Here is a 12,895-nt window from a genome sequence, read left to right as displayed (position 1 = left end):
TTGTTCCAGCCCACCTTGAAGCCCCCTGATAAGGGGTCTCTAAGGGCCAGAACCTCTCTTGGGACTTCCCCTCTCTTGGAATTCCCCCCCTCTTGGAACTTCCACCCTCTCCTGGAGCATCCTCTCTACCCATTGTCTCTCCCCTCCCTCATCCCCTCAGGCCTTGCCACGTGCTGTGTCTGGCAGCTCCAAGCAGGACCTTTCTCCATCCCTAATAAACCTTATATCCTAAGAGCAGCCTTCAGAGAGGTCTTGTCTCCATTCATCAAAGCCGTCCTGGAGCACAGCCTTCCCTACACAGTCACATACTTTGTTCACAGTGATTTAATAAATAAAATTTCCCTGTTTATATTTTGCATAATTTTGGACAGAGACATAAATTAATAAGTTAAAAACCTTTATTACTAACTACAAAGATTATTCTTTGTTTTCATTTTGGTCACATTTCTGATGATGATTCAGTTAGAGGATGGAATACTTTGATGGCTGTTACCTGCTAAAAATGACAAGCTTTTTTACTTCAGTGCACATGAATTGTCTCACAGCTTTATAATTTTATGTAGCTTTTACTCTTAACATACTTTTATTCTTTTCACAATTTCTAGACTAATAATGAAAAAAAAGTTCTAATTTTTAAAATTAATATCTCAGTCCCTTCTTTACGGAATCTCTCTGAAAAGTTATAAATAATTATTACATAGGACTTATTCAATAGTTGCGGATGCTAATACAGTTATTACTCAGATTTTAATTTTATCCATGCCTATGAATCTTTATGCCAAATAAGTAGTCAAAATTTGGTTTTAGAGTTTTGTTTGTTTTAAAATAAATTAAAATGTATTACAATACAAAGAACAACTGCAGTACTTTTAAATGTTTTGAATAAGAAATTAAAATTTTGATTTGGCTTGGTTATGGCTGAGGACTGTGATTTCTGTATTCTTATTAGCATCATTTTCCTCTGGATTCTCTGCCCATGGAGGAGGCTACAGCAGCCAGCAACAGAGATTCTGTAGCATCATGATGGTCTCCTGTTCTTCTGAGACGGAACAGCCTCCCTTGGCCTCACTGGTAAGCGCTGTCTCCAAGACTGGCTTCTGTACTTGGCCCAAAGGAGGGCCAGGAGTTCTGCCAGCAAGGGGAGTCTAAGGAGCAAGTGACCCCTGGACACTGCATTCCCACTCTGCTCTGGTCATGTTGGACCAGACTGGGATGGCAGCACATAGGAGGGAAATGAGAGAAAGGCAATGCTGCAGTGCTGGACTGAACTATCCCAGGAGTGCAGAAAAGGCCATAACTGATCAGAAGTATGGAAATACATTTATATGAAAAAAGATCTTTCCCCACCTCCCCCTCCTCAACTGGCCCAGAATTTGTGAAAAGGGATGTAGAAAATACTAAAGCCCTGTTTTGTACATGCATCCCAAATAGCAAATACATTTTTAATCTTAACTAGTGCACTGGAAGTTTCAGCAACATCCTTTCAAGTTTATAGATTCCTTAACAAAACAGAATAAAATTTGAAAATAAATAATAAGAGTATTGAATATGCAGAAATCTTTCTGTGCTGTCTATAATAAGCTACTGGAAAGCAAATGGGAATAAAAAAGAGCCTTCTTTGATTTTTCAACCTTTGCTTTGAAGTGTCATTATTGATTATTTGCTACTGTATTCAGAGCAGTGCTCTTGTGCATACACATGTTTAATTGTTTCAATTACATGTACAAACTTCCATTTAGAATTTTTTTCCAGGATTCACCCCTCCTATTTCAGATGCTTGTCTTGCATACCTCTGATGACATAGTTGTTTTCTTTGAACCGTTCTTGCTCTGAATAAACCAAAGTTATTTTTTGTCTATTAAAAGTCAACAGAAAAAATATTAAAATAAAAATGCTAATAAGAATTTAGCTCTCAATTTGTCCACCCTTTACTTTATCCGGAATCCTTAATTCATTAAGGCACATTTCTCTGAACAATTGCTCTTCTATGACCTATCTTTGCACAAAGCAAGTGTTTTTCATTGCTCAAAAGTTGTTTTAATAATGCTGAGACTGCCCTTTCCTAAGTAGTCAGTAAAATGACATGAGCTGGTAAAGTACCTCTCAGTAGAAGATTCCCTGAAATCTTTTATTTAAATTAATCCCAGTGCAACTTTCAATGTTCTTGATCATTCTGTCTTTTAGGGCAAGTCTATTCCACAGTTAGGATAGTTCTGCTAATTAATGATGTGGATTTAAAGAGCATTAAATTCTTGAATGAAAGTCTCTTGCCTTTCCTCAAAGAGATGACCCTAAAGTAGATTAACACTACCTGTCTTTTGAATGAGATAATCAAAGAGGTATTTAATACATTTTATATTCACATCTTTACTTACCAGAGATAGATTTTCTTTAGAGGAAAAAACAATGTACTTGTAAATTCTAAACTTTTAATCACATTATGACTTCCATAATTATTTTTCTATTACTTTTATTTAGAAAGTGTTCCTAAACTGCATTCCCTATTTTATCAGTTTTGCTCCAGAGGGATTTCAAGATGCTACCAGCAACCTTACTTGATGTGAACAATGAACTATTCTTTTCTTCTTTCCTGAACTCATTTTCTTTTTTCTAAAATGTTTCATATCAAAAAGAAATAAAATTCAGACAGTGATTGGATTAGAGACATGCATATGAAGAGTGCACTGTAATCGCAAAAAAACCCCAGCAGCCCAAAGTGTGAATGGAACAAGTACTACAAATAAAAGGGAAAAAAAAATGAGGCAATTTTAACTAAAATCAAAAGTACAGACAATCTCAAGACAAAAATTATACTCAATATCACTTTTATTATGTTATCCTGGTAAAGTAGGATTTTAATATGGAATAATGCATTTAACATGTGATGTATATAATGCCACATTGATCTGAAAGCAAACTAACAGAAAATATTATAGTGATTCATTACATTTAAAAAAAATCTTATTTCTTTAAAAAATGTCAAATCTCTCTCAGACATATTTCTGACTGGTGACAGGAGATTTTTTACAGAGGTGTGCACAAACCTGAAAAGTATACCAGAATGAAAGAGTAAATAGAAATGCAAGCACCTTCTCCATGAAAACAGAAGAATGGAAGTAGGCACTAAGAAAGGATAGAGAAAGGACAAAAAGAAACCCGAAGTACCTACATGATTTTTCTGAGGTATTTATTATTGAATAGAAAGTTCTAGTGATATATTGCCACATATTAGCTTTGGAAATAGTTTTATTTCTCTGGAGAGATCAAATTATTATGCATTTGAACTGATATTGATGCTTTTATGTTTCTTCCTTTTTATTTTTTCTCCCTTTTTCATTCCTAAATCATTCATTAAAAGAATTACTTAATTTAAATATAGTTGTATTTTAAAAAATAGATTACTAAATTTTTAATATATTTTAGTAGCTAAAACAGCTTTAGAAGAAGAGATAAAACATGATTAAAATTGCTGTTTTAAACTTTTTCTGATCAGGTTCCAAAGTAAAGAGAATACTTGGATTAATGAATACATTGGCAATTTTCCTCATAATAATCCCATAGACCCTTTTAAAAGATGAATGATGATGGATAGACATGGTATCAGAGTGGTTTCAGAAATTTCCACTACAATGGTTTTCCTGAAAGGGTGGGACCACATTTTATAAGTTGTTCACATACTCCTGTCTCTGTGGGCTTTTTTGTGCTCTCACTCTCCTTGTTCTTCCTTTCTAGATGAAACCAGCATTGCTTTTTCTAAATTCTTAATAGGATTTTATGTAATTTAGAGCTGTACATTTATAGACAGAGCTGGTGGAATAATGCTTCTAAGAATTCCAGCTTTCTCAATCTGGTCAAGCATGTAAAATTTATGTTTCGTTGAAATTCAAGGGGCAAGGAGAAGTAACAAGGTACTACAGAATCAGTTTCCAAGGACAAGACTAGTATTTTGCACAACTAGTAATTTGCATAACCAGTTTTATTTTCTGGAAATAACAACAACAACAACAACAACAACAACAACAACAACAACAAACAACAACAACAACATTATTACTATTATTAATAATAATATTAATAATAGTAATGGTAGTAGTAATAATAATAATAATAATAAGTAGTAGTAGTAGTAGTAGTAGTAGTAGTAGTAGTAGTAGTAGTACTAGCAGTAGTTCATTTATTTAAAGTAATAAAACATTGTATGGAGCCAATATCATTTGGTGAAAAATAAGTTATCGAGTACTTCTAGCTTATTCATACATTGGTAATAAATTTAGAATGTGCTGATTGTGAAAGCTTTAAGCTGAATAAAATCAAAGAAACTAATTTTATTCCAAAACTCTTCTATAATTTTTCAGGTTAGAATGCTGAGTGAAATCTCTTTCATTCAATGTCTATGTATTATTCATGAAGGCCTAAAACTGGCCCTCTGTGACCATGAAGACTGTTCTTTTTAAATTCTAATGTAGTCCTATTCTTATGTACTGAATTATGGACCCATCAGATCAGCACCCATGGAGTGAAGAATTTAAGATGATTAGAATTCTTAATGATTAGCTCCACAGTGCAAGTTCTACTTTGGCTCATTGGTATGGAAAAATGCTTCTGATGCTCAGCAAATGCCCTACTGTTGTATTTTAATGAAGTGAATTTTTAACTTCATATAGTTTTAAAAATCTGCCATGCCTCCCCTCCAGAATTTTTAATGGAAAAAGGAAGGAATGAGGGTTAAAATTTTAGCATTCTTATTTGAATTCAAGAAAAATTGCTTCTCTAAGGGGGCTAAGTATTAAAGACACATTTAACTTATCTGCAGTTGGTAAAAAGGGTACATTCCAAAGTGTTTTAAACACTTCACCAAGCTAGTTTTCTATCATAACATGCACATTGGTGACCTGTTTTATTTTAAAAAACATAGATTTTAAAGTATTTGATTTTTCTCCTTTAAAAAAAAAAAAAAGAAAAAGCTGGGTAATACCTTATTTGAGGAGAATAATAGCTTTTATTTATTTATCAATTATTTTTCCAATAAAAATACCTTACATTTCTGTATATTAGACGTATAAATATTTATATTAAAGGTATAAAAATGTGTATATATGTACATGAGGCTTTCTATGTATAAACATATAAAATGTACTATATATCCAAGTAATTGGTTTAATTTATTTAAAATTTAAGGTTTGTATTATGTAATTATAATATATAAAAGAAATTCAAAGTAGACTAAATAGCATAAGATTTTTTTTCATCCACTTCAGTTTTCCTATATTAATTAGTTACTTTCTCTAGGTTTAAGTTTGTACTAAAAAGTAAATAAAAAATAAGTTTTTCTTTAAAAAAAGCTCATTCTCTGAATGACTGAATCTAGAATGACTGCAATCCTAGAGTTAGCTGATTTGCCTCAATGAATAGAATAATTGACTAAAGCAATTGGGAGCAAAATTTCTTACCCTAACCTTTCTAGAAGGCAGTTCAATTTTCCAGTGTTAGTAATTTTATGCCTCACATATACTTTAAGAGTTAGAAATTTTTAATTAAGTGTATTTCAGTGACTGTGATTTTACTTCTTAGTTTCATTAAATTATCTTTCCCTTCACATTTTCTCCCCCCTACCCACTCCACTTCAAGATTTAATCTATCCAGAAAGTACTGCTGCACCTATTGACTCACAGATCATGCAGGCTGTCAAATGCTGGGTTCATAATCAAGTTAGGTGTTCAATGCTTGTAGAAGCGATCATTCGCTGATATAAATAAATGCTGAATTAGGCATTCCTTTCTGCCCACGAGACAGATGCTTTTGTCCAGCCTATACCCAGTTTTCGATGATCAGATCATGCAATAACAGCATTAAGACTGTGTAAAATAAATGTCATGTGTTTTGTGTAACTTGATTTTTGCTGTTCAGCACTATAAAGCAGTTGGGAAGATAAATATTCAATAGGAAGAAGTGAACTAGCAATACTAAAAAGTGAAATAGGGGATAATTAGAACCTTCAGAAAATCCACTGAGCCTTTGGAATTCTTGAATTAACTGTTTCAAAACTGAATAAGCAAATGGCTTCTATGTAGAAAGTCCAGTATGACCCCTGAAAGTAAAATATTACATGAAATACTGGTACATCTTTGTGTAGTTGCTTTTACATAAGCAAAGGGCTCTATTCAGTTTTTTACTCTGGTGGGATGACCCCAGCCAGCCCCTGTGCAACCACCCAGACACTCCCACTTCTGCCCCAGCAGGATGGAGAGGAGAATCAGAAGGGGAAAATCTGAAAACTTGTGGGTTGTGATAAAGACAGTTTAACAGATGAAGCAAAGCTGTGACTGCAAGCCAATCAAAACAGGAATTTCCTTCCTCCTTCCCACCAACAGGCAGATGTTTAGACATTTCTTGGGAAGTCATGGCCTTAGCATGGGCCACTGTTACTGGGAAGAATAGTGTACTTATAAATCCCCTACTGCAACACGAGGCTAAAGAGCTGATTCAAACACAGCTAAAATCTGGATGCCTAAATTTTGGATATTTAACCTAGATAGAGTCCTCTTAAATAAGATTAATATCTTCTTCTAGAGATTGTATCAGTGACAAATTATATTGAGTATAAAAAGATATATTACCCTATAATTTACAGAAAAAAGAAGCAGAAATAAGAAAAATGGAAGATTGTACTTAAACAAACTAAATATTTTAAAAAATTAAGCATGTAAACAAAAAGATTAGACATATTTTCCTCATTTTTTTGCAAGATCCAAAATGGATCTCATAAATATTATTGGGTTTTCTTTCTCCATTTTCTCAAATCTTTTCCAATTACCTGACCAATTAAAAAACACAGTTCAGAACTATAAATGCCATGCATTAGTAGGATTTTTTAAAGTTTTTATTTTTAGAGCAATGGGCTATGTAAGCTACACAACTGAGAATTTTATATGTCCACATGCAGAAAAAAACCACTAAAATAAGAACCTCAACTTATTACTAATCTATATTTTAAAAAATCCACTACTCTGGATTTTATTTAACGTTTTTTGTAGTCTTTTTTTAAAATTCACATAATTTATTTTGCCTTCTGTTTCCTAAACATGTTTCATTATAAACTATTTATTGTCTCATTTTTTTTTTTGTTTCTGTTAAGTGTATATTAGTTTCCTGAATCTATTTTTGTTTCTATGTTTAAGAAAATTGTTTCCTTTTTTCCAGTTTAAATGGTCTCTAGCTATTTTTCTTTTTAACCTCTTCTCCAAACAATACCTTTGGTTGTGTTTCTTCATTTCTCTGTCTTTCATTATTCTTTCCACATACAGTTCCCCTACACATTTATACAGATAATATCTCTTTTTTTTTTCCTCCCGGGTACTGTCTAAGTTTTTACCATTTTGTTTTACTTCGGATGTGTTTTCCTGTGAACGCTCTTTGCATTAATAGAGAGATCATGAAATTGTGTGCTGAAAGTATTCAAATTCCAGTGACCCTTTTTCAGTCTTGTGCATACTGAATAATAAATTGATTCAGGACTGGCTCTCAAATTCAAGCTCTAGTGGGATTCTTAAGCTGAAAAATTCTGTTCTTAGAGCCGAACCTGATGGAACACCTAGCTGAGATCTGAGATATAAGGAGGTAACCTTTGCAGGCAACCTATTTTAGTAGCTATTTTGAAATATTTTTCTGTGATTTTTTAAAGGAATTTCATGCTCATCACAGTTCTACAGCTTAATATCTTGATGCAGTAAGAGAAAAAGAGACATAGTATAGCCAGCTATCTATTACTTTGTCAAAGGGAACTTCTTCAAAAAGATGAAATGTCTGAACTCTGTGGAAGTCTACTTTCAGCTTTACTTTTAAAAGATAAGATCAAGCATCTGCCAAAATACATTATTCACAGTGAAAAATTTCACTGGTTCTGTACCGGAGATACCTTGAGGCCGATATCTTCTGGCAGTATTTCTGCAGCAGCAGAACTGACAAAATGGAAGGGTTATTTACAGTCACTGGGAACAGCTCTTCCCTGACGATGGGCAAGCTTTTGAAACTGAACCTGTATATTGGAAAATTGAAAGAATTTCCTATGCATGTCTTATCTCAAAGGACAGCAGGGCGACGCTGTGAATATTTTTCTTTCTCCAATTTTGCTATCTGGTGACTTGACCTATTTAGTTTATTGTTCTTTCTTAAAAAAGAAAAGACCACTCAAAAATCCCATCTAAAAACAAAAGCCAATTTCCACCTAAATAAAAAAAAAAAGTAAATCATTAAAAAAATTAAATCTACATATCTTCTACATATCTTATAATATCTGCATAAATTTACCTTTTTTCTTTTCAGTGCAGAAAAAATTCAGTGAGATGGAATAGACCTCCAGCTGTGTTTATAGCTGAATTTAACTCTCGGCTGTGGTGGATTTTCAAAATTTAAGAAACAGGCAATATCTATACATACTATTAAAACATAAATTTCCTCCTGCTCTTATCACCTGTGTGAGGTGTCATCTAAGACCCTTAACTTTTCAGGAATTTGTAGAGAAACCTAGAGACTGAAAAGAAATAACTACCCCAAATCCTTAACTGTTTGGGGAAGAGTTAGCTATTGAGTCCTACTCAGATTCTTCTTGGTAGGTCTGGCAGTTCTAGAATGGTCAGTCCTAGGCTGGTCAGACAGCCGAGAGCATGCCTCTTAAATTTTAATGCTCTGGAATTTGTTTCCTTTGCTCTCACTGGTTATCATCAGATTTTTCTTTTTCAAGAAGCATTGCTTGAATATTGTTGCTTTGTGTTGAATAGACATTAATTCCATTGTTGAATTTGCTTAGGTAATCTCTATATGTTGATTATACTTGAGGACAAAATCAATTTTTGTGCCACTTTCTATACCAAGGTTCTTCAAAATATGGACATTTTTTATCCTAATTATTTTTATCTGAAATGGAGTAGGAGATGAACCAATCTCTCACAAAGAACAAGAACAGTTAACGTTCTAATGGAGTCACCCTGTGAATATGTGAAGCTGGGTAGGATGGAAAATTAATCTAATAAGTAGCCTTAATATTACTGAAAAATATACATTCTGAGCTTTTTGCCACACAGTGATGCATTTCTTATACTTTAACAAAATAATCTTTAAGATAGCAACGTTTATCATTACTTGAAAAATATTCCCAAACACCATGACATAGATTTTGGAGTAAGATGTCAGTGTGAATGATGGACTTGAGTGTGTTTTCCCTAGTGCCTAATGATGTCATTCTTTACTTTTTTTTCCACATTTATTAGTATTTATATATCTTGTCTCTTTTTTGGTGACCAAACAATATTCTTAGTAAGATTTAAAATTGACAGCCTGTATGTTATAGAATGCAGTGTTCATTTTACAGGAGCAATATTGCAGCTTTAAACATTTTATAGGTATCCTACAATCATATATTACAGTGTAAATTGTGCTCAGGAATATAATTTTCTTCACATGAAGGTTGCTAGGCAACAGCACTCACAATATTTTTGTTGACCACAAACTTAGCTCTGTGTATTCTCTGAAAGGAGGAGGGAAATATTAATTTTATTTCCCTTGGAAACAGATATAATAATTATAAGACAAAACGAACAGATATTTATAAAAATTTCTTCACTTAAGATACACTGCCTTTACTCCAGAGCAATGCTACAAGACCATAATTAGTGCAGGAAGGGCTTGGTATCAGGAAAAAGCACCTTAAGTTTATGAGCAAAAATTTATTATATGCTTCATTGTTTGTACAGTTTGATCTTTCTAAAATGCTTTCTAGTGTGGTGGAAGAGAAAAAGGAACTTTGGATTAGAGTACAGCTAGCTGTTATGAAAAAACATATGGAAAAATGTGTAGATAAAATCACCCAGATACACATAGCTTTTAGAGTTACCTCTACCCAGTTCTCCTGAACTTGAAAGTTTTATGGATCACCAAATCTAGAACTGACCCCAAACTGACCCCTGCCTCTGCTTGTGATCTTTGACAAGAGTGAGATTTGGCCTCTGCATGGAACTGACCTTTGCCTTCATCAGCCTCTGACTGCTGCTTGCAGATACCCTTATACTACCCTTTTACAGGGCAGGATATTTAGATAGTAGCTGACACTATAGATACATTTTAAGATACATCATTTAATGTATAAAACAATAATTTTAGTATATCAAATGATTTTGACTAGGGTTTTTTCTTAGCAATAGGAGTAACTACCTGTACTAGCTGATTTTTGTGGTTTTGTGTTTTGTTTTTTTTTTAAAGTATACCTTGAAAGCACTGCAGTTTAGGCATTTGAATCATAATTTTGTTTGATACTTTCTGGATATCTAGTTTCAGACTAATACATATGAGAGCATTATGACATTTTTTGTCAGTAGATAATTTACAAGTAGCTATGTACTTGTTAATGTACTAATACCATGAAATATTCATACACTGTAACTAAATATAGTGTAAAGGAATAAAACACACTAAAATGTATTAATATTATAGAGAACTTAAATACAAATAATAATCCCTAGGTTATAAGAAACTACCAGTTTAAGCAAATAGAATGAATTATTTATGTATTGTTTTCTAAGTACAGCATGAAAACATTTTTCATCAGTTGAGGTCTACAATAACTAAAATGTTTTTAGTTTTTAGGTATTTCTGTTATACATATGGAACACTAGATACCTGTGTATATCAAGTTTAATACTTCTTCAATAAAGTATTTATGTTTAATATATACATAATTAAAATACTATATAATTTTAGAATGTTTACTTGCATGCCATTATGACATAAGTTTTATGGCATGAGTTAAGCCTCGCAAAAAGTTATATGCGGAATCCTATGTGAAGTGGAGAATGAAGCAAATTTCCAGAAAAACAGAGTTATATTTTGTAGAAGAGTCACATTTGATATCTCATGAGTGAAGAAATATTTCTAATTACTTTGAAAAAGATTAGCTTGAATGAGGCATAGGAATAAAGCAGGAAATTGAGGCATATTTACAATAGTTAGAATTAATAAATTAATACTAATATTTTTGGAAATACATAGAGATTATATTTAAGGTACTGCTTGTTGTTGGAGATGAAGATAAATATGATGAATATAAGGCAAACTTTTGCATCTAATTAGATAAAAATAATTTTTAATGCATTAGAGCCACAGATGACTTGCAAGAGTAAATTTTACATTTATGTATGGTTATTTCAAAGGTTGCATGAAATGAAGTTTCTCTTCTGATCCATATCAATTTGTGAAGGTAGGCAATTCAGGTTGCTTTATGAAATATATTCTTATGAAGCATGACAAAATCCAATTTACCAGTAAAATCCATTTAAATTAAAATCAAAGTGTAATCTTCATATGATTCACTACTTGTACCATAATGATGAAATGAGATAAGATACCTATACTCTACATTTTTGTACACTGAATTTTTCCAGTCGTATACAGCGGAAATTATCCTCAATGCAAAAATGACAGGAAGGTCACGGTACTTGATTTTTTACTGTGCCAAATTCTCCAAGCACAAAACTATACTAGTGGCCATTTTATAGATTTGTGTGAAAACTGCTGATGTTCATATATCTGACCAGTGATATGACTATACATACCCTCCTCAGAGAGGGAATTCACCTTTCTTCCTTCTCTCAAATTTCACTCTAAAATAATTTTAGAAAAAGTGCACATTACTATAAGAAGACATTCTGGGATGTTTTAAAATAATCTTATATTTTTTTGAAAAACATCACTTTATAGATTCATAGAATGATTTGAAGGGACCTTAAAGGTCCTTTAGTCCTAACCCCATGCCATGGGTAGAGACACCTTACACAAGTTGCTCAGAGTCCCATCCAGCTTGGCCTTGAACACTGCCAGGCATGTGCCATCCATAGTTCCTCTGGACAACCTGTTCCAGTTACTCATTACCCACACAGTAAAGAATTTCTTCCTTATAGCTAATCTAAACCTGCTGTCTTGAAGTCTAAAGGCATTTCCCCTTGTCCTGTCACTACATGCCCTTGTAAAAAGCCCTCTCCTGTTCTCTTTTAAGTCCCCTTTGGGTACCAGAAGGTGCTGTAATGTTTTCCCAAAGCTTTCACTTCTCTGGTCAGAGCAATGCCAACTCTCTCAGTTTTGCTTCATGGGAGAAATTCTCCAGCCCCCTCATTATCTTCATGGCCATTCTGTGGACTCAGTCCAGCAGGCCCATATGCTTGTGATGCTGGGGATCCCAGAGCTGGACACAGTATTCCAGGTGGGATCTCATGAGATTGGAGTAGGGGTGGGGAGTCACCGCCAAAAGCACCTGCTGGCTGCTTTCCATGCAGCGTGGGGTACAATTGGCTTCCTGGGCTGCAAGAGCACACGGCCATGCCACATCAAACTTGTCAGCCATCACCACCAAGTCCTTCTTGGCAGGGCTGCTCTCAAGTTTGTTCAGCCTGCATTTGTGCTTCGGGCTTCTTCAAACTGCTTGCTAGACCTTGCACTTGGCCTTGTTGAAACTCCTGAGGTTCATACAGGTCCAGATCTCACGGTTGTGATGGTCCCTCTGGATGTCCTCTCTTCCCTCCAATGTGTCAACTGCATCACACAGCTGGTGTCATCAGCAGCTTGCTGAGGGTGTACTCAAACACACTGTCTGTGCTGCCAGCAAACAAACTAAACAGTGCTGGTCCCAATCTTGGCCTCTGAAAAGTATCTTTATATTAAGTATTTTATGCAGTATTATCCAGTAGAAATAATTTCATCCCCTATTATGACCTGAATTTTCAGAGGATTTGGGCACATATAATTTCAAGTAAAATAAGAGGAGCTGAAAATCAACACAGGTCCACCATCCATCTGGTCACTTATTGGTTTATGATGCAATATTTTCTGCAAAGGTTCATACTTATGTTAA

The sequence above is a fragment of the Lonchura striata genome, chromosome 1A (assembly GCF_050655825.1).
Source record: "Lonchura striata isolate lonStrDom1 chromosome 1A, ASM5065582v1, whole genome shotgun sequence".
Classification (NCBI taxonomy): domain Eukaryota; kingdom Metazoa; phylum Chordata; class Aves; order Passeriformes; family Estrildidae; genus Lonchura; species Lonchura striata.
This window is presented reverse-complemented; position numbering follows the sequence as displayed.